Source organism: Callorhinus ursinus, unplaced genomic scaffold, assembly GCF_003265705.2.
Source record: "Callorhinus ursinus isolate GAN/ISIS: 27379988/994484 unplaced genomic scaffold, GSC_fseal_2.0 scaffold5, whole genome shotgun sequence".
Taxonomy (NCBI): Eukaryota; Metazoa; Chordata; class Mammalia; order Carnivora; family Otariidae; genus Callorhinus; species Callorhinus ursinus.
This window is the reverse complement of record NW_027397067.1, coordinates 11,742,274-11,765,055: the sequence shown is the minus strand read 5'-3', so window position 1 is coordinate 11,765,055 and position 22,782 is coordinate 11,742,274.

Here is a 22,782-nt window from a genome sequence, read left to right as displayed (position 1 = left end):
ACCAAAATTGAACCAGGAAGAAATAGAAAACCTGAACAGACCTATAACCACTAAGGAAATTGAAGCAGTCATCAAAAATCTCCCAACAAACAAAAGCCTAGGGCCAGATGGCTTCCCAGGGGAATTCTACCAAACATTTAAAGAAGAATTAATACCTATTCTCCTGAAACTGTTCCAAAAAATAGAAATGGAAGGAAAACTTCCAAACTCGTTTTATGAGGCCAGCATTACCTTGATCCCCAAACCAGACAAAGATCCCATCAAAAAGGAGAATTACAGACCAATATCCTTGATGAACATGGATACAAAAATTCTCACCAAAATACTAGCCAAAAGGATCCAACAGTACATTAAAAGGATTATTCACCATGACCAAGCGGGATTTATCCCTGGGCTGCAAGGTTGGTTCAACATCCGCAAATCAATCAACGTGGTATAATACATTAACAGAAGAGAGAACAAGAATCATATGATCCTCTCAATAGATGCAGAAAAAGCATTTGACAAGGTACAGCATCCTTTCTTGATCAAAACTCTTCAGAGTATAGGGATAGAAGGTACATACTTCAATATCATAAAAGCCATCTATGAAAAACCTACAGCAAATATCATTCTCAATGGGGAAAGCTGAGAGCTTTCCCCCTAAGGTCAGGAATGCAGCAGGGATGTCCACTATCACCACTGCTATTCAACATAGTATTAGAAGTCCTAGCCACAGCCATTAGACAACAAAAAGAAATCAAAGGCATCCAAATTGGCAAAGAGGAAGTCAAACGCTCACTCTTTGCAGATGATATGATACTTTATGTGGAAAACCCAAAAGACTCCACCCCAAAACTGCTAGAACTCATACAGGAATTTGGTAAAGTGGCAGTATATAAAATCAGTGCACAGAAATCAGTGGCATTCCTATACACTAACAACAAGACAGAAGAGAGACAAATTAAGGAGTCAATCCCATTTACAATTGCACCCAAAACCATAAGATACCTAGGAATAAATTTAACCAAAGAGGCAAAGGATCTGTACTCAGAAAACTATAAAATACTCATGAAAGAAATTGAGGAAGACACAAAGAAATGGAAAAACGTTCCATGCTCGTGGATTGGAAAAACAAACATTGTGAAGATGTCAATGCTACCTAGAGCAATCTACACATTCAATGCAATCCCCATCAAAATACCAACCACTTTTTTCAAAGAAATGGAACAAATAATCCTAAAATTTGTATGGAACCAGAAGAGACCCAGAATAGCCAGAGGAATGTTGAAAAAGAAAAGCAAGGCTGGCGGCATCACAATTCCGGACTTCCAGCTCTATTACAAAGCTGTCATCATCATGACAGTATGGTACTGGCACAAAAACAGACACATAGATCAATGGAACAGAATCGAGAGCCCAGAAATGGACCCTCAACTCTATGGTCAACTAATCTTTGACAAAGCTGGAAAGAATGTCCAATGGAAAAAAGACAGTCTCTTCAACAAATGGTGTTGGGAAAATTGGACAGCCACATGCAGAAGAATGAAACTGGACCATTTCCTTACACCACACACAAAAACAGACTCCAAATGGTTGAAAGACCTAAATGTGAGACAGGAGTCCATCAAAATCCTAAAGGAGAACACAGGCAGCAACCTCTTCGACCTCAGCCCCAGCAACTTCTTCCTAGAAACATCCCCAAAGGCAAGGGAAGCAAGGGCAAAAATGAACTATTGGGATTTCATCAAGATAAAAAGCTTTTGCACAGCAAAAGAAACAGTCCACAAAACCAAAAGACAACCGACAGAGTGGGAGAAAATATTTGCAAATGACATATCAGATAAAGGGCTAGTATCCAAAATCTATAAAGAACTTATCAAGCTGAACACCCAAAGAACAAATAATCCAATCAAGAAATGGGCAGAAGACATGAACAGACATTTTTCCAAAGAAGACATCCAAATGGCCAACAGATGCATGAAAAAGTGCTCAACATCGCTTGGCATCAGGGAAATCCAAATCAAAACCTCAGTGAGATACCACCTCACACCAGTCAGAATAGCTAAAATGAACAAGTCAGGAAACGACAGATGTTGGCGGGGATGCGGGGAAAGGGGAACCCTCCTACACTGTTGGTGGGAATGCAAGCTGGTGCTACCACTCTGGAAAACAGTATGGAGGTTCCTCAAACAGTTGAAAATAGAGCTACCATATGATCCAGGAATTGCACTACTGGGTATTTACCCCAAAGATACAAATGTAGGGATCCGAAGGGGTACATGCACCCCAATGTTTATAGCAGCAATGTCCACAATAGCCAAACTGTGGAAAGAGCCAAGATGTCAATCGACAGATGAATGGATAGAGAAGAAGTGGTATATATACACAATGGAATCTTATACAGCCATCAAAAGGAATGAGATCTTGCCATTTTCAATGACGTGGATGGAACTGGAGGGTGTTATGCTGAGTGAAATAAGTCAATCAGAGAAAGACATGTATCATATGACCTCACTGATATGAGGAATCCTTAATCTCAGGAAACAAACTGAGGGTTGCTGGAGTGGTGGGGTTTGGGAGGGATGGGGTGGCTGGGTGATAGACATTGGGGAGAGTATGTGCTATGGTGAGCGCTGTGAATTGTGGAAGACTGTTGAATCACAGATCTGTACCTCTGAAACAAGTAATGCAATATATGTTAAGGAAAAAAAAAGAAGGAGAAGAAGATAGCAGGAGGGGAAGAATGAAGGGGAGTAAATCGGAGGGGGAGATGAACCATGAGAGACGATGGACTCTGAAAAACAAACTGAGGGTTCTAGAGGGGAGGGGTGTGGGGGGATGGGTTAGCCTGGTGATGGGTATTAAGGAGGGCACGTTCTGCATGCAACACTGGGTGTGATGCACAATGAACCATGGAACACTGCCTCAAAAACTAATGATGTAATGTATGGTGATTAACATAACAATAAAAAAATTTTTTAAAAAAAGAAACTGCTCTGTAAAAGACAATGTCAAAAGAATAATAAGACAATCCACAGACTGGGAGAAAATATATTGGCAAAAACACATCTTATAAAGAACCATTTTCCAAAATATACAAAGAACTCCTAAAGCTTAATAATAAGACAAACAACTTGATTAAAAATGGGCTAAAGACCTGAACAAATACCTCACAAAAGAAGACATACAGTGGCAAATAATCACATGAAATGATGCTATACATCATATGTCATCAGGAAAATGCAAATTAAACCAACCATGAGATACCACTACAGTTTTAGAATGGCCAAATCTAGAATGGCCAAATGTAGACCAAATGTTGACAAGGATGTGAAGAAACAGAAACATTTGTTCATTGCTGGTGGAAATGTAAAATGGTAGAGCCACTTTGGAAAAAAATGTTTGACAGATTTTTACAAAGCAAAATGTATCCTTACCATATGATCTAACAATTATGTTCCTTGGTATTTACCCATACCAACTGAAAACTTATATCCACACAAGAACCTGCACATGGATGTTTATAGCTTCACAAGCACCAAAACTTGGATATAACCAAGATGGCCTTCAGTAGAGGAATGGATAAACTGTAGTACATCCAGACAATGGAATATTATTTAGCACTAAAAAGAAATAGACTATCAAGCTGTGAAACACATTGAGGAAATTTAAATGCATAATACTAGTGAAAGAAGTCAACCTGAAATGGCTACATACTGTAAGTTTCTAACTATATAATATTCTGCAAAAGGCAAAATTATGGACATAGTAGAAAGAACAGTGGTTGCCACAGGCCGTGAGTGAGAGAAGGATGAATAGGTGGAATGCAGAGATTTTTAGGGTAGTGAAACTATTCTGTATGATACTATATAAGCAGATACATGTCATAATACATTTGTCCAAACCCATAGGATGTACAACACCAAGAGTGACTCTAATGTAAACTATGAAGTTCGGGTGATTATGACATGCCAGTGTAGCTTTTTCGATTGTAACCAATGTATGACAAAGGGAAAGGAAAATCCAATTTACATATTTAATCAAGAAATATTGATTAAATACCTACTATGTTTCTGACAAATGTGAGAAAGAGAATCAACAAGGTCCCTGTTCTCAGGAATCTCACATTTTAATAAGACATACAGTAAACAAATTTCAGATATGTAAGATAACTAAAATTTGTGATTAGTGAGAAAGATATAACCTGGTTGGATACTTATCTTTTAGGAATTATACTATATAGATAGACAATTTCCACTTCCAGGCAGGTCAGTAGTAAGAACTAGAATATGCTGTAACCTAAAACAAATGAAATAGACCGGATAAGTGAAACAATGGTTTTCAAGATGCTGATATCAGTTAACAAAAGACAGAGATATGGAAGACAGGAAATAAAACAATGTGAAATCTATGATTGTATCTGCATGCTGTCTTTTTTTTTTTTTAAGTAGGCTCTACACCCAGGGGCTTGAACTCACAATCCTGAGATCAAGACCTGAACTGAGAACAAGAGTCAGATACTTAACTTGTTGAGCCATCCAGGCACCCCATTCTGCATACTATCTTGAGGGATCTTCTAAGCTAGTAGAGGGAACTGAGATAAGGCCCCCAGCAGACTGATTTGGGGGCATAGAGCCAAAACTCTAGGGAGATCAATGTAAATAGCCTTAATATGATAGAGTACTAGAGAGTAGAGATCTGCACTGAGAGTTCACACAAGGCTAAAAATATTGTGTGCTTCAACAAGCAAGTCTGGAGAAAACCTCATTTTTCATAAAGCATTATGTGGGGAACTCACAAAACTCTTGAATCAATAGTGAAAAATAATTAGCCCCAAAGTGTTGCTTGGACCCTGACTACCAAATCCTAAAATCAGAACTATCAACCTATTTCCAAGTAAGTTGCTTGTATCTCAGAACAGTGCTCAATATCTATTTATTGGGATGCAACATCTAGTGCCCAACAAGATAAAATTCATGAATTCTGTTATTTGATCAAAGATTACCAGGCATGCAAAGAAACAAGAAAATGCAACCCACAATTGAGAGAGAAAAATTCAGTTGATCAAAATTGATTCAGAACTGGCATAGATATTATAACTGATGGGCAAGAACGTTAAAACAATTATTATTGCATTCTATCTGTTCAAATTTAAGTAGAAACATAGGAGATTTTTTAAGGGTGTACATTATATTTTCAGATGTGACAATAATAGTGTGTAAGATGGAAAATAGATTTGATAGGATACAATTAGACATGGCAGAATAAGAGATTATTGAACTTGAAGACACAGTTTAGGATATTTCAAAATGAAACACAGACAGAAAAGAGAATTAAGATAAATGAAAAGAGCATCAGCAATCTATCAAACACATTCAGGCATAATATATGTGTAATTGGTACCCTTACATGAAAGGATAGAGAAAAAAATTGAAGAAATAATGGTCAAAATTTTTCTAAATTTGATGAAAATTATAACTCACTGATCCAAGAAACACAAAAGACTTCAAGCACAAAAAAGATGAAGAAAATTACCTCATGATACATCATAAGCAAAATGTTCAAAAGCAGTAATAAGAGAAAAATCTTAAAATCAGGCAGAGGAAAAAGATACAACATATAAAGGAACAAATAAAACAGATTTTTCATTGAAAACAATAAAAGCAAGAAGACAGTGGAGTAAAATCTTTAAAATACTAGAAGAAAATAAATTTATAAATGTAGAACTCTATAAGCACTAAAAATGTCTTCCAAAGAAAGAAGGCAAAATAAAGACTTTATCATATATACAAAAACTGAAAGAATTTATCACCAGCAGAACTGTACTATATGAAAAAATTAAGGAAGTTTTTCAGGCACAAGAAAAATGGTAACAGATGGAAAATAGAGCTACACAATGGAATGAAGAGCATCAGAGAAACCAACTACATGGGTATATGTGTAAGATTTTTTTCTTATTACTTATTATTTCTAGTAGATGCACTTTTTAAAAAGTGTGGGGTTTATAACATGTATATAAGTAAAGTGGATTGAGTGACAATAGCATAGAAGACTGGAAGGAGAGAAATGGAAGTGTACTGTATTATTGTTTTATATGTGAGACAGGCATGATTGCATTTAAAAGGAGACCACTAAAGATAAGTACTCTCGACTTTAAAGTGACTACCAAATTTTTTTAAAGTTTCAGCTAGTAAGCCAACAAAAAGGATAAAATGGAATCATAAAAAATATTCTATTTATCCAAAAGAAGTGGAAAAAAAAAAAGAAAAGGAGAATGTCTCCCCTTAGGCTTGAAAAACCTTAAGAGTTGAACATACATGTAGCATATGATCCAGCCATTCTACTCCTAGGTATTTACCCAAGAGCAAAGAAAGCTTATGTTCATACAAAACTTCAAAAAATGTTTATAGCAGCTTCATTTGCAATAGCCAAAACTTGGAAACCACCTAAGTTGTCCATCCTCAAGATGATAGGTAAGCCTGTTGCAATATATCCACACAGTAGAAAACTGCTCAGGATAAAAAGTAATGACATGTGGGGAACCTGGGTGGCTCAGTAAACATCGGACTCTTGATTTCGATTTAGGTCATGATCTCAGGGTGGTGAGATCAAGCTCCGCCTCCAGCTCTGGACTGGGTGTGGAGCCTGCTTAAGATTCTCTCTCCCTCTCCCTCTGCCCCTCCTCTCACCTCCCACTCTGGCTTAAAAAAAAAAAGTAATGACAAGCAACAACATGGATGAATCTCAAAACAAGTCAGTTGAACAAAAAGAATTATCCATGCTGTATGCTTCCATTTATAGAATACTCAAACATCCAATCAAATCTATAGTGACAAAAAGCAGAACAGTGGTTGCCAGGAGGAGGTAGAGAGAGGTGCCACGGGGCAGGATTAAAAGGCAGCATTAGAAACTTTTGGTGGTGATGGACACATCTACCTTGGATTCTGTTGATGGTTTCATAGGTGTGTGCATAGGTCAAAACTTATCAAATTGTACAACTTAAATATGTGCAGTTTCACGTATGTCAAAAATCATCCTATATAGAGAATAATTTAAAATGATGGGAGATTGTCAAGACAGAAAATACAATAAATGCAAAAAAGGTGTGAGACTGAGCTTTAAGATCCCCAATATTTAAATATCTTGCAAAGCTTGCAAGCATTACCTTGAAGAAGCCATGGGAGGGTGAGGAAGAAAAGAAACAAGGAAAGAGTTTTCCAAGAAGGAAGAAGTGGTCAGAGGTGTTAAATTCAGCTGAGAAGTCAAGCACAATGAGAATTTGTTATTCCACTGGATTTGGACTAATGGAGAACTTTCAAAGTCTTTGGTAAGATCTGCTTTGTTGGAACCACATGGGTGGAAGTCACTGGAATGGAATGAGGAATAAGTCTGCAGTGAGAAATTTGTGACCGTGAAATAAACAACTTGTGACAGCAAAATAAACAAGTTTTTTGGGAAGATAGCTGTGAGGGGCAATAAGAGTAGCTGGAGAAGGATATGGGAGGGTGTGTGTGTGTGTGTGTGTGTGTGTGTGTGTGTGTGTGTGTGAAGATGGGAATACTTTTCAGTATGTTAAAATGTTGAATAAAGTTTCTATTAGAGGAAAAAAAGAGGGAAGTAGGTAGGTAGAGTATCAGTTCCTCCAAAAGTGCATGGAAGAGGAGCCAAAGCGTAGTGTGATGGATGGTCTATAGAGTAGGACCTCTGTTTGCTCAGAGAGGGTAATTCTTTCTCTGCACAGTTCCTGGTACATTGTCAGATTTCAACAAATATTTGGAGATAAATGAATGAAAAATGCAGAAAAATATCTTTTAATTACCTGTACTCCATTTACCCAATCACCAAAATGTTACATAAAAGCTCCTTATTACACCTGACCTCTCACATTAAACTTTGCCAATCTGTAATTATACCATAATTATTTTTTCAATCTAGTATATTTTATGTTAATGAAGACTTCAGAAATATTAAGGGGAATGTCAGATTTATATTTCCTATTTATTAGTAATCTTGACTATGAACTTGCAGGAAGGATGGAAATAGGATTTGGATCCAAAATAACATATTTTGTAGAGGCCAGCAGAATTACATTTATAGGACAAAACTTCCCATGTCACTCTCCATGAGTTCAGATATTTGGTCCTAGTCCAATCTTGATGAGAAAGTGAAACAGGAATGAGAAATTGTGGGACTGTGGTTGGCTTTCTTTTGCTTTTGTTTGTTTTAGGTTTGTTGGTTTTGGGGAAGCTGTCATCAAAACTATAAACTCATTTGGACTTCTATTTGCAACAGTTATTCATATTATTTCAACAACCTACCCATTGTGCTCATAGCTTTAGGGAAATGACTAAGTAAAGGTTGATCTCAAAGAATAAAAAATAAGGGATTAAATTTAGGCACAAAAATAATTTGCTAAGCACTTTCACCAGTTACAAAGTACTCTGAAAGGAGAGAAACCACCAAGGCTAGAATTACATGGAGGGAGTGCTTTTAAGAGGTGCCTCAGAAAATGACCTGCACTTAGTTCCTTCTTGTCTACTACTTTGAATTGGAACTTTTGGCCTCAACAATGAAAAATTTGTATTTGCAAGAAAAAAGTTCTCTTCTTAAAGAGAAAGATATTGATTTTATTTTAACCATAAAGTAACCTTGTGTCCCTGGACAAATCAGTTCCCATCTCAGATTTCTCTGGAACCTGTCAATGGAGTGGTAACTATTCAGCATCAGCATTGAGAGGACTGCATACAAAATGAAAAGTGCTCAGCATTTGACACACACTGAGCGCTCAGTAGCAATGCTCGGGGTCTTCAGAGAGCTCCATATTATCATGCCTAACCATGACGGAGAAACAAAAGATACTAAAGATGAGTGTCAGTTATTGAGTTGGATAGTGCAGTCATAAAGAGGAGCTAATGAAAATATGGTCCCTAAGTGATCTGCCAACTATTTATAATCCCCAGGGGTTGGGCATTTTTCTCCAGTGCTCAAACCCATAAACTTTTAACTTTAAAGGAAAATTTAGTTTATCTGAAAGAGTGGCTCCAACTTTGGGAAGTCATCTCTTTGGGTCACTTTAGATTTCACTTTGTACAATGATTTTGATATCTGTCATTCATTCACCAGTTTGCTATTTTTGTGACTGCTAAGGACTTTTAGATATGACCTGGGGAATATATACTTTGTATATGATATGATCCATTAATTGTATAGAAGTCTCATTTTCAAAAACTCTCAGTGATTTTTTTTCTTCTCTTTAGGCCCTATTCATGTAGTGGCAATTGCTACTGGCCAAAAATATAGGAGACCCAGTTGTAATGCAAAGGTCTTTATTTTTATTTTTTTAAAGATTTTATTTATTTATTTGACAGAGAGAGAGACAGTGAGAGAGGGAACACAAGCAGGGGGAGTGGGAGAGGGAGAGGCAGGCTTCCCACGGAGCAGGGAGCCCGATGTGGGGCTTGATCCCAGGACCCCGGGACCATGACCTGAGCCGAAGGCAGACACTTAATGGCTGAGCCACCCAGCCGCCCCTGAAAAGGTCTTTATGATGAGCTGTGCACACTAGGCTGGACAAATATTGTGAGATTCCTTCTTACCGTGAAAACTTTGAGAACATTGTCCTAAGCAAACAGGGTACAATCCTCTTTAAATTTTTATTTTTGGCACAGGACCTTCTAAACTAGACTGATTTAGATTTTTTTAGCTTATAAATCTTCTCTGACTTTTCTAACCAGCACAAGCTCAGTGTGTGCCGTTAGTGGCTTGTATCTTTTTTCTTTCAAAATTTTCATAAGTTTACTATCAAAATAAGTTCAGAAATCGTGTTGTTCTTTATGCCATATCTTCACTTAAAGATGAATATTCTATGATAAATAAAATAAAAATTTAGCACTTGGAACTTGAAATCGGAAATGTAGAGAAAATATTAACTAACCCATCTGTGGAAAATACTTGAAATGAAAACCATCTGAATTTGCTAGAAGGTTGTTATTTGTAATAAAAACTATTTCAGATATAAAATGATAATTGTTTTCTAAAAAACGTAACAGAAAAAACTAGAGGTATCAACTTTCTTGAAGACTTCAAACACTTTTTGTGGAAAGCTTGTTCTCAGCCTTGCTCCAAGCCAAGAGAAAATATAGTAATTGTATGTGAGTTGAGAAATGAGCATTAAATTGAACATGTTTAAATAGTCAAATTATTTCTGACTAATAGGTATTTATTTGCAAGAAAGTATTTCTGCCCCTAAATAATAGCGTCTTATAAATTATACAAAACCTCAAAAATGGAATAATTTAAAACCACACTGTTGATGCTTCCTATCCAAAGAGATGAGAAGATAATTGTATCTGCAACATTTCACAATACCTAGTTCTGTGCTTCTCACAAGATAAATAGAAACACCATGCTGTTGTCTGTCAAAGACAATTAGGATGAACAACCACTTACCTAAAAGGATATCAGATTTTGAGAGAATCATGTTGTCTTCAGTGACATAAAAACAAATAAGTAATTAAAATATTTTCTTAGAAGCACAAGAATTAAAAATATATGTGTATATATATTATATATTATAATACTATATACATTATAATATATATTATATATTTATTTTTTATTTATATATATTTTTAATTCTTGTGCTTCTAAATATATATATATATATATACACACAGTTGACCCTTGAACAACATGGGTTTGAACTGCATGTGTCCACTCAAACATGGGTGTTTTTACCCCGTCATACAACACGGTACTGTAAATGTATTTTCTCTTCCTTATGATTTTTTTAAAGATTTTATTTATTTATTTTACTGAGAAAGAGAGCACAAGTAAGGGAGAAGCAGGCAGAGGGAGAAGGAGAAGCAGGCACCTCGCTGAGCAGGAGCCGGACATTGGGCTCAATCCCAGGACCCTGGGATCATGACCTGAGCTGAAGGCAGATGCTTAACCCACTGAGCCAGCGAGGTGCCCCACCTATGATTTTCTTAATATCATTTTTTCCCTAGCTTAATTTATTATAAGAATACAATATACATTGCATATAGAAAATATGTGTTAATCGATGTTTATGTTATCAGTAAGGCTTCTGGTCAACAGTAGGCCATTAGTAGTTAAGTTTTGGGGGACTCAAAGTTTATACAGGGATTTTTGACTATGCAGGGGTGGAGGAGGGTTGATGCCACCAACTCCTGCATTATTCCAGGGTCGGTTGTATAATATGTATACATATGTATTATATATACATACTTTTCTTTAAGCAAAATGCCCTACAACAGACTTAAAAATCTGTTTAAATGGCTCATAGCAGTCCCGTTTCTTCTTTGACTAACTGGATTAAGGAGAAGTGGCAAGCGCTTTTGGCTACTAAGTTGACTGCCTGAAGGGTCTTTCTGAGTAAATGAGAATAAATAAGTTCCATATCTTTGCCTTAATATCAGTTTTGCTCATGTCTGGAAAATATGACTCTGGAACACATGATATATAAACAAGATAATAAATCATGTATTTTAGACATAAGTGAAATTTAAGAATCATGAACTCAAACCTTCCAATTTTACAGATAAGAAAACTAAGATGCTAAAGTAGTTAGTGGCTTGCTATGGTTATACCAGCATTTAATGGAAGAGGTCAGAGTTCAAACACTTAATTTAATGTTGTTTTTCTCCATGCATTACTTTTTGTTGTTGTTGTTTATCTATAAGAATTTACAGTTCAGAATAACATCTGTAAGTAGGATTCCCCCACTCCTAATAGAAGTTGTCATAGCTCCTCCTTTTCCAAGAAAAAAAAGTGACAATACAGGAAATTGAACTTTCATAAGACATAATGCCAGAATCTAGAAAGAACTGACATTAGTTATAATATGTGCAAAACTAGCCTAAGAAAGATAAACCTTAAATTGCCATTTATGATATATCTTAGATACTTACTGAAAAGATGATAATGCCTCATTCATTCTCATACCTTTGTTTCCTTAATAAGGGATTCTACTAATTAGAAAACTAAGTGACCAGCCCTTTTCATTCTCAAGTACAAAGCATGAAACAAGCATAGTGCTTGTTCCTCACCCTTTCTCTGCCTTTTCCACATCTAAACCCCCAATTAACCTACAACTTCAAAGACACTTTCACTTGTATAAAACTGAATAGAAAATATAGAGAAGACAAGGTTATGGTCAGTATAGTCTGTAAGAAGTTTTCTTCACAGGTAAGACACTGTGAAAATAAAAAATAAAATAATATAGACTTGGCACTAGTATTGGGTGGGTATGATAATTTTTCATGTTCCAAAAGAAGTGGGCTTAGAAAGAAACATTGCCCTATTAGAACTGACTTCCAGTGGATCAGTTCTTGCCCCTAACTGGGAATTAGGCCCTGAACTATGCATACATGTCAATCTGACATCTAGCTGTAAATCTACAATCAAATAAGTGACAGAGGATGGATCCAGTGCAATCCAATTATAGGTTAACCCTTTTCATACTTTGCTTCATTTGAGTATAAGCAAAGAAGAAAAAGCAATGTGACATCTATAAATAAATTTTGTAAAACAAAAGACAAGGAAAAGGACTCAGAAGTCTTATAGAAAAGGTATACCTTTGAAAATAATCTGCTACAGAATCAAGAAATAAATGTCAAATTTTTTTTGATCCTTTATAGATGAAAAAAACACAGACTGTAGAAATATGAGTGCACAGACATAAAAAGAGGAGAGGATAGATTGAAAGGGGGATGGAAGACATGAAGAAAGATGGGACAGAAATGAACGAAATTGATATCCATGCTGAAAGATATGCACAACATAACAGATGGTGCAAAAAATTGAATCTGTATTATAGAAGACAAAGTATAGTTCTCTCAGATTTTAAAGAAAAAAATGAAGTTATATTTGGAAACTATGGTATTATGCTACATAAAATCTCCATAAATACATAAAAGAAAAACTCTATATTCCCAAGAACAGTACTGTAAAACTAAAAATTAGTAAAAAAGTTGAAGCATAAAACAAAGTTGAAGCATAAAACAAATCTAACTATATAGAAAATAATTCCAATCACCTAGGGGAAGGCTAAAAAAATATATGTCTTAACATTTGAGAAAAAAGTCAAATTGTAACATAGAAAATGATTATAATTAGAACTAAATATCAAACTTAGGAAATTCAGCCAAAGCTTTATTTAGAGGAGAATTCATAGCCTTGAATGAATTTCATTATTAACAGCTTACTGTGTCAGACAAAGACCAATTAAATTCGCCTGGGGAAAGTTAACAGAAATAAGTCAGAGAAACACATTCTAGTGAAAAGTCTAATATTTCTTTATTCTAATATCTGTCTAAATATTTCCCAAATGTAATATTATTTTTAAATAGTGGAGAATGCTATAATATCAGAAATTACAGTATCCTAGAAACTTATCTTATAATTGTAAAAAAGACTATTTGCCTTCCAGATGAGAATTAACCACCACACTATAGCCTGTATGAGGCTCTAATCTCTCACCAGCAAGGGTTATATCTATCACATTGACTTACATTTTGTGTCCGTTTGTGATCTCACAGAAACCCTAATTCACACCTAACTGGCATGAACTTTCCTAAAAATCTACAGGCTGATATCATCTACTGGTGGGAGTACATTATTTGGCTAAAATAATTTCTTATCACTAACCAAACACATGATTATAACTCTTTCACACAAAAATATAGCAGTTACTTTTTAAAGTACTAGACTAGGAGATATTTTGTTTTATCACAGGTCAGGGGGTACTCCAAGGCATTATAAAAGGATTCAAACATTTCTTTTTAGGAGCTTCAATTTGCCTGAAATCACTAGTTTAAAAGCTATTGGCCTTATGCCTTAATTGAGTCATGATTTTTTTTTCTTTTGCAAATGACATATCTGATAAAGAGTTAGTATCCAAACTATATAAAGAACTGATGCAACTCAACACCCAAAAAACAAATAATCCAATTAAAAATTGGACAGAATATATGAATAGATATTTCTCCAAGAAGAAATGTAGATGGCCAACAGACACATGAAAAGATGCTCAAAATCACTCATCATCAGGGAAATGCAAATTAAAACTACGATAAGATATCACCTTACACCTGTCAGAATGGCTAAAATATAAAACACGAAAAAACAAATGTTGGAGAGGATGAGAAGAAATAAGAACCTTCTTGCACTGTTGGTGGGAATGTAAACTGAGGCAGCCACTCTGGAAAACGCTATGGAGTTTCCTCAAAAGGTTAAAAATGGAAATACCCTATGATCCAGCAATCTCACTACTGAGTGTCTACCCAAAAAATACAAAAACACTAACTCAAAGGAATATATGAACCCTTATGTTTATTGCAGCATTATTTACAATAGCCAAATTATGAAAGCAGCCCAAGTGTCCATCGATGGATGAATGATAAAGAATATGGGGTATATATATACACAATGGATTATTATTCAGCCATAAAAAAAAGAATGAAATCTTGTCATTCGCAAGAACATGGATGGATCTAGAGAATATAATGCTAAGCAAAGTGAGCCAGTCAGAGAGAGACAAATACCATATGGTTTCACTCATATGTGGAATTTAAGAAATAAAGCAAACAAGTCAAGGGGAAAAAAAGGAGAGAGAGATAAACCAAGAAATAGACTCTTAACTATAGAGAACACACTAATGGTTACCAGAGGGCAGGTGGGTGGGGGGATGGGTGATATAGAGATGGGAATTGAAGAGTATACTTATGATAAGTGCTCAGTAATGTATAGAATTGTTAAATCACTATATTGTATACCTGAAACTAATGTAACACTGTATGCAAGCTATACTGGAATTAAAATAAAAAACTAAATTTTAAAAATAGTATCATAGTATATTTGAAAAAAAAGAAAGCATCCTTTAAAAAAAAAAAGAAAGAAAAAGTAAAGGCCAATTGTGGAAAGATTTTCATGCACCAAAGGACAACATACGGTTTCTTAGAGCAGTTAGGCTATTCTAGTTCCCAACAGTCCTATAGGTTCTTTCCATGAGGTTTTGGAATATATTATGCAAATTAAAGTTAATCTCCAAATTGGCACAATTCATTACTCACATTTATGTCTAACATATGTTAGAAAAACTGTCTAAGTAAAGTTGATGAAAATGTGGGCATTTTACCAGATAAAGGCAATGCTGATAGGTCTTAATTTACCTGGATACTACCCATACGTTTTGTAAATGTCATGTTCTACTCAACACAAAAATTAAATTGATTTCAAATTGTATAAGATTTTATAATAGGTTGGCATTCTTTTTCTCTGGGACATACAAAATATAATAAGAAAATCATATAAAACCTTTTCTTTTTAGTACTGGTAAATAAGGCATTTATATCACATTCCCTTTTATCCATTAAGCCAATCAGAAAACTGAAACAAATAATAATTTGAAAACAATAAAGCTAATGGGATAGAGATTGCACAATAGGATAAACTAACTTGAAAGTTGCACTATCATTATTTTTTAATGAACATATTATTACTTATTGTTCACCACCCAAGGAAATCTCTTATTCCTTAAAAACATCCTTTTCCTGAGATCTTAGTTAAACTTGTCTGAAAATATATTTTGAATCTTAAATACATTTATCTAAATGTATGATTTATCTCCCTCGCTCCACAAAGCCCCAACTACATTTCTACCATTTTTTTATATGAAAGTGTTACCCTCAGCATAGTTGTTCTGTCGATAGTTAACACCCAATAAAGGGTGGAATAATCTTAACATTCCAAGCCCTTGACTCACAACTGGTCTAAAAGTAGGCCCAAGGCATAAATTGAGCAACATCCTCTACTAATAGGATTGCTTTTTGAATCACAGACATCCTCACGCCTTTCTCAATACGATTCTCTCTCTCTCTTTCCCTCTCACACACAGAAGAGACTATGTGTGGACACAGAGAAAAGATGGTCATCTTCAAGCCAGGAAGAAAGATCTCAGCAGAAATCAACTCTAGTGGCACCTTGATCTTGGACTTTCAGCCTCCAGATTGTGGGAAAATAAATTTCTGTTGTTTAAGCACCCAGTCTATGATATTTTGTCATGGCAACTGGAGCAACTGGATCTTTCTTCTTAAAGAAAGATCCCCAAATGGTGTAAACGTAAAGTCCTACAAAACTTGGATCTGGCCTCGAGAGTGAAGGGGTTCAGAACAAGTGCCCCTCAAGTGTGCCACTTTGGTATGTGGACTATTTTGAGCTGAATGCAATCAAGATCCAGCAGGCTCAAGAGAAACTTTTTGCTCCTTCCCTAACTACCTGGAAAAATTTAAATTGGGAGGTCTTTCTCAGAATGAGAGATTTTATCAGAGATACATTTTATCTGAGTGACCTATATGTATGACAGGGCACACATCTAATTTCCAAACTTCTTGTTTTTATTGCCTTGTGAATTACCCTCCTCCCATTTGAAGTCCCAGGCCCTTATCTCACCTCTTAGCTCAGGATGGCATATATACCTCATTTTACCTTTTTGTCTTTGAACCCCTCATGTATGTGGGGTTTCCATATGTATGGAATTAAATTTAATTTTCTCTTGTTAATCTGTCTCATGTCAATTTACTTATTAGACCAACCGGAAGAACTTTTGAAGGGTAGAGGAAAATTTTTTCTCCCCAATAAGAGAAAAATTAAAAATAAGGAGTAGGCAGGGTGGAAGGTGGGGCATTGAGAAAATAATTCTAGTTTCTTTCCTCACTATCACCACCAAGTCTGACAGAGATTCACTATTTGCCCTCAGAAAATTATCAAAATCAAGTTTAATTCTAGGGAGTTTTAATCTTGGAGAATAAAGAAATTAGAGTATTAGCTGAAGTTTTTGTTTCTGTTTGATACTATAATCTTCAACAGAGAGGCTAGAGCTCAATAAATAATAAATAACATAATAATAAAATGGTTATATTAATAGTGTTGCATGAGCTCATTGTTTGTGATTGCAGTTCCCATTTTAGTCCCATGATAAACAGAGCTTGCATAGACAGGAATTCATATGATTAAACGTCCTACTTGCAAACATGAATATATTATGAAGTGTTAATGTGATACATTAATAAGTTATGTCATGTGGCATAGATTTTCTATTGGAATATGAAGAACATTTTCCGTTTCTTTTTTTTTAAATTCAAAACAATTGATTTTGACAAAGTCTGGGAGGAGTTAGAAGTTTTAGAGAAAATTGTTTCATACCACAGAGAACCCAAGATAAAAGACAGTCATTCTGGACTTCTGGAAACACATCTGCATTTTTGGATCACTAGCTGTGACATTTAATCTATTTGCAGAATCCACTTATTCAGAAATCTCTAGTGACTTGCTTTAGTTATCATATGTCAAACTGCACACTTTTCCCTTTCTGCCTGAAGGAAGCAGGCCACTGAAGTTAGAAAGTTCCTGTTCAGGAGATGGAAAGTTCTTATCCAGAGAAATTTTCCATTTTTTTTTTATCATGTTATACATCATTATAAGTAGCTACAACCTCAAATGATTTCCCAGTATGTTGTGTGGCTTATGGTCAAGTATGGAGCCTTCATGAATCCTAGTGGCCTTGGAATTAATCAAGAAACACTAAATCTTCTTGGAGTGCCTGGGTGGCTCAGTCAGGTAAGCATCTGACTTTGGTTCAGGTTATGATCTCAGGGTTCTGGGATCGAGCTTGCATCGGGCTCCTCAATCAGCAGGGAGTCTGCGTCTCCCTCTGCCCCTCCCCGCCCTGTCTTACTTTCTCTCTCAAATAAATAAATAAAATATTGAAAACAAAAAAAGAAACACTAAATTCTCTCAGTGTGTTATATGCCACAGGATCAGGCACTCAAATAAATATAATGAAATGACATTCCACATTTTCGAGGACTTCACAATATACTAGGGAACACCAAGACAAAAACAAATGTTATCCACTAAGTTGTAGTAATATAGAGTTGTACATTCTATGACAGATGGTAGCTACATTTGTGATGAGCACAGCATAATGTGTAGAGTTGTCAAGTCACTACGTTGCATACCAGAAACCAACGTAATATTGCATGTTGAATATACCTGAGTGACAAAAAGATAAGGAGAATATATTAGAAAAATGGATTTAGGGAAGAATTTGGATGAGCTGTCCCAAAGATTATATAGAAGTTTGCCATATAGGAATGAAGAATCAGGAAAGAGGACCCCAAAGAGGTCCCCATGACCTGCAAAGATCTGAAGGTAAGAAGTACAAGAGTTTGGGGGTGCCTGGGTGGCTCAGTCATTAAGTGTCTGCCTTTGGCTCAGGTCATGGTCCCAGGGTCCTGGGATCAAGCCTGGCATCGGGCTCTTTGCTCAGAGGGGAGCCTGCCTCTCCCTCTCCCACCCCCCTGCTTGTGTTCCCTCTCTCATTGTGACTCTCTCTGTCAAATAAGTAAATAAAATCTTAAAAAAAAAGAAGTATAATAGTTTCAATCACTGAGCAAATCAATTAAGGGTAAACTGGGTGGTGTAGTCAGGTAAGCCTCAGACTCTTGGTTTCAGCTCAAATTGTGATCTCAGGGTCATGAGATCGAGCCCTGTGTCAGGCTTCGTGCTCAGCTCGGAGTCTGCTTAAGACTCTGCTCCTCCCCTCTGCACTCTCTCTCTCTCAAATAATAAATAAATAAATAAATAAATAAATAAATAAATAAATAAATAAATCTTAAAAAAAAAAAGACTCAGTTAAAGATCTAACATTATATGGAGACCTAAGAACATGAAGAGGAATACAACACAAACCCTCTGGTCATAATTTGATTGTCACTCGGTTAACACGTACCTTGCAATCTACTACAATGATGCTAGCTGCATTTCGACACATCAGATAATTTAGAATGTTTTGTTAAAATCCACAAAACAATATGTTTTTTGTTTTTCTTAGTAGAATTTATTCCACAATACAAGAGAATATTAACAAGGGGCACATTTTTCTCTGTTATGTCTTGAGATCTTCTTTCTCCACCAAAACAATCTTATTCCAAATCAGAATGACTGATATCTGATTTTTCTTTAAGGTTGATAAACCAGGGCAGGCTCATGGGGCTCAGTTTTCGAGCTAATGTAATTTTGTTTCCAATAACAACATAGTTATTTCTCTTTGAAGAGCAAAGTTTTCATGCTAGAAGTAGTGATGTGGATATTAAGGTGATATTGCACATGTCACAACAGACCCCAGTGAGAATACATTTTGGAAGAGAAAAAAGTAAAGGTGACAGTCAACTCAGGTATGCCAAATTTCCAGAGGCACTGAAAACCACAGCAAAAATCGCTAGTGGTTTCTTTTCCTGATTTCATACACATTTTTTACATGAAGAAGACCGTGACTATTGTCAGCCATCATAGAGTTGTTTTACTTAATACATCATTTTATAAGACACCATGTCATATGGGGTAGACATTTCTACTTTAGGATTTCCCCAAGAGTTGTGTGAAAACCTTACACTCATGTCAAAACATGTAAAAATATATGATATGATCCTTTCCTTTTTTTTAAGTAGGTGAAAGTGATTTTACACAGACCAGGATAAAGTGTATTAGTTACTAATTTTGTTTAGTTTAAAAAAATAGGAAGCATAAAAGAGAAAGAGAGGTGGTTTATTTAGTTTGCCAGTGCTTGTCTCACAAAAACAACTTGCTTCCCGCTACTGTTTCATCTTGTTCATGTGATATTCACATTGCATGATATTGGACTTAATGCATTTAACATTTTCAGGGTTTCATGGACACGCTTGCTTGAGAGATCATAAAAATGACTCTATTATTTTTCTCTGTGAGGGAGACCTGAGAAGTAGCTTAGAGCTGGAATCACTGAAACCAGAAGCCAGCCAACTCCACTAGGGTGAGCTCTGCTATCTCTTGATGTGGAGTTGTATCTCTTTCCATGGAGACATAGCTCTTTCCATGGAGATGCCATTCCACTAGCAGGAGCTGTGCTACCCATATGCTTTGAACTGAGGGGCTGTCAACATTCACATGGTAAATAACAACGAATTTGAGTATTTGGATATGCCATGTGAAAGACTGGAAAATTCAGGTTGTTCAAGGCAGACATTGACATCTGTTGAGCCAAAATGTTGGCCGTGATGGAGAGCATAGACCTGCAGTGAATAAGGGCTAAGTGGGCTGAGCTAAGTGATGGCTCAGAAATTTTCACAGTACGTCTATGTGCCCGGGGAGAGAGAATGGGCAGCTGCTGGGACGACGTTTTGACAACTTTGTCAACCAGAGAATTTCAAACACCGGCCATGTAATTGGGCCAAGTCACAGTTTTCACTTTTCTAGTTTCTGGTTGTGTATGAGTCAAATGATTCATAACACTCTGTCAGAAAGCATTCTGGAGTAATTAGAATGTAGATAATGTACACAAACATTATATAGTTTTAACATATGTGAGCTGATAATCATACGTATAGTCCATACATTCACATGTTTTCACCTAATTCTTCAATTTCGTTCTTGAGTCCAATGAGAATCATACATACGTATATAAACAAATCAATATTATAGGTAATTACATACATTTTATAAGCAATAGTGAGCTTCTAGAAAATTGGTTGTTCAGTGTGTTTGTATAATTCTGTCAATAGCAAACACCATTATTATATTTTTTGGAACAGTTTTGCTTATTTTCTACAGCTTCTATCTTTCTGTTTTTCTTTTCCAACTTCTCAGGATTATACCAATCAAAATCTGTCTCAGTTTTACTGCCCATATGAATTCAGTTTTACAACTAATGAGTCACGTGGGGTCAAAGTCCACATTTTTTCGAATCCTAGTATGTTTCCGAATATACAGTAAAATAAATCTTTCCTTATTGCTCCAAACATTGCTTTGGAGATGAAATAATCAGCTCTCCTTTCTGTATGTTATCATGCTCAAAGCAGCCTTGCAGTTTCTCCCCAGATAATTTCACAGAGCATTCCTTATGAGTGTACAATATATTTGATATAATAATATGGTCTCTTGTAGGAGGAACACCAAGGATGATTAGTTTAATGCAAAATTATAGTCCAGACAAATCTAGAATGGATCTTTTGTTAATAGGTGGGAAAAGACCCTTGAATTAGGCAGTCTATTCTGTACCCACCATCTTGCTACAATCTGACTTCTCTCTCATTGAACATTCTATGCACCTCTTTTCTTTAATATTCAAAATGCTCTGATTCCTTTACCCACAGAAAAAGAGAAAAATCCCTGTCGCCTTTAGTTTCAAATTCATTCTTAAGAGTCTGTGATCATAAGTTTTAAAATGTATGGTAATGGCCCTCTTCCGTAAAATAGCTTTGTATCTTTACAGTTTGGCATCTCTCTTGCCATTTACAATTCTTATAACTCAATTCAAGTAAATTGCAGGAAGTTGATATGTATCACTTTACTTCCTTACCCATTTTAAGAAGAGAAAGTGAAAATAATTGCACAAAGCCTCTGCTGTTCATTGATTTCATAGGATCTTTAATCCGTTTTTGTAACGGCCACCTCCCTCACATTTCAGTGTGTGCTGTGTATGACACCAGAACAGTGAGATTACATTTAGAATTCTGCAAACTTTAGACAATAAAAAAGCGGCGAAATTTGTTCCCAGTTGTTTTTCAGTTTCTTCCAATTTATCACAAAAAGGAATTTCAATCTCTTTAGTCTTATGAAAACATCTCTGCCAGATATGTTTATTTGATATATAACTAGCAATCTGTAAAAAGTTTAGGATATGTAGCAGTTTGCAAAGAATGAACTTGGAAAACTAAAATTCAGTGTGCATCGTGTTTAAAAGTATTAGCGAAAACCCAGCTTTGACCAATAAATAAGTGCTTTCTTTAGTATTCTTTGTAGCCATGATTCCCATGGGTCTTTCTGGGCACCTGACAATCTCGTTGGCTTTTCTCAGCAGTATCTGGTGATCTTGTTTTTCTTCCAGGAGCACAGTAATGTAAGTCGTTCCTCTCAGGCTGAGCCTGTTTGCAGAGACACAGAGAGTCAGACTAAACCAAGTCAGCTATGTCACCCAGCGAGTTTAGGATAAAGTGTTCTAGGGGCTGAACCTGAGCAAGTCAGGCGATGGCCAACAGTGCGATCTGCTTTGTCTCTGTAGAAACAAGACCAAGCAGAGTTGGTAAGTGAGGTTTTGTGGAATACTTTGAACACCAGCTGTCCCAAGTTAAAAGTCACATTAAATTCCGTATTTTTTAAATCAAGGTTCTAGCATCGGCGTCCATACTTTCTATTACTAAGAGGAGCATGGAGAACTGCATGCACGCCAGAGTGTCTGCCCAACATCAAATCACAATTCTGCCCCTCATTTGCTCCTGGAAGCTTAGGCAAGTTATTTAACCTTGCATGACTTAGTTTTGTCATCTGTAAAATGAGAAGAGTGAAAGCACCTACCTCATTGGACTATTGCAAAGATTAAGTAATTTATATATGCCAAACCCTCTGTCAGTGCCTAACATGTTCCCACAACTCAAATGTGAGCTATTATTACCCAACAAGCAATGATTATGCCACTTATTCTATAATATATGGAATTATACTTCTCATGAGTTCTTTGAGGGTGAAATCTTGTATAGGAGAAGCAGAGCTAACCAATGCCACCAGCTTATCTAACACTCTGCTTTCATTAGGATGGCAGTTACTCAGCATGCCATCCCCTACTAAATGATTTCCAATCAATCACACATTATTGCACATCGCTTTGCCTCAATCAGTAAACACAATTCTCAATTTGATAAGAAGCTAAAGGGTGAAGTCAATTACAGTTGCTTCATAGTTTCT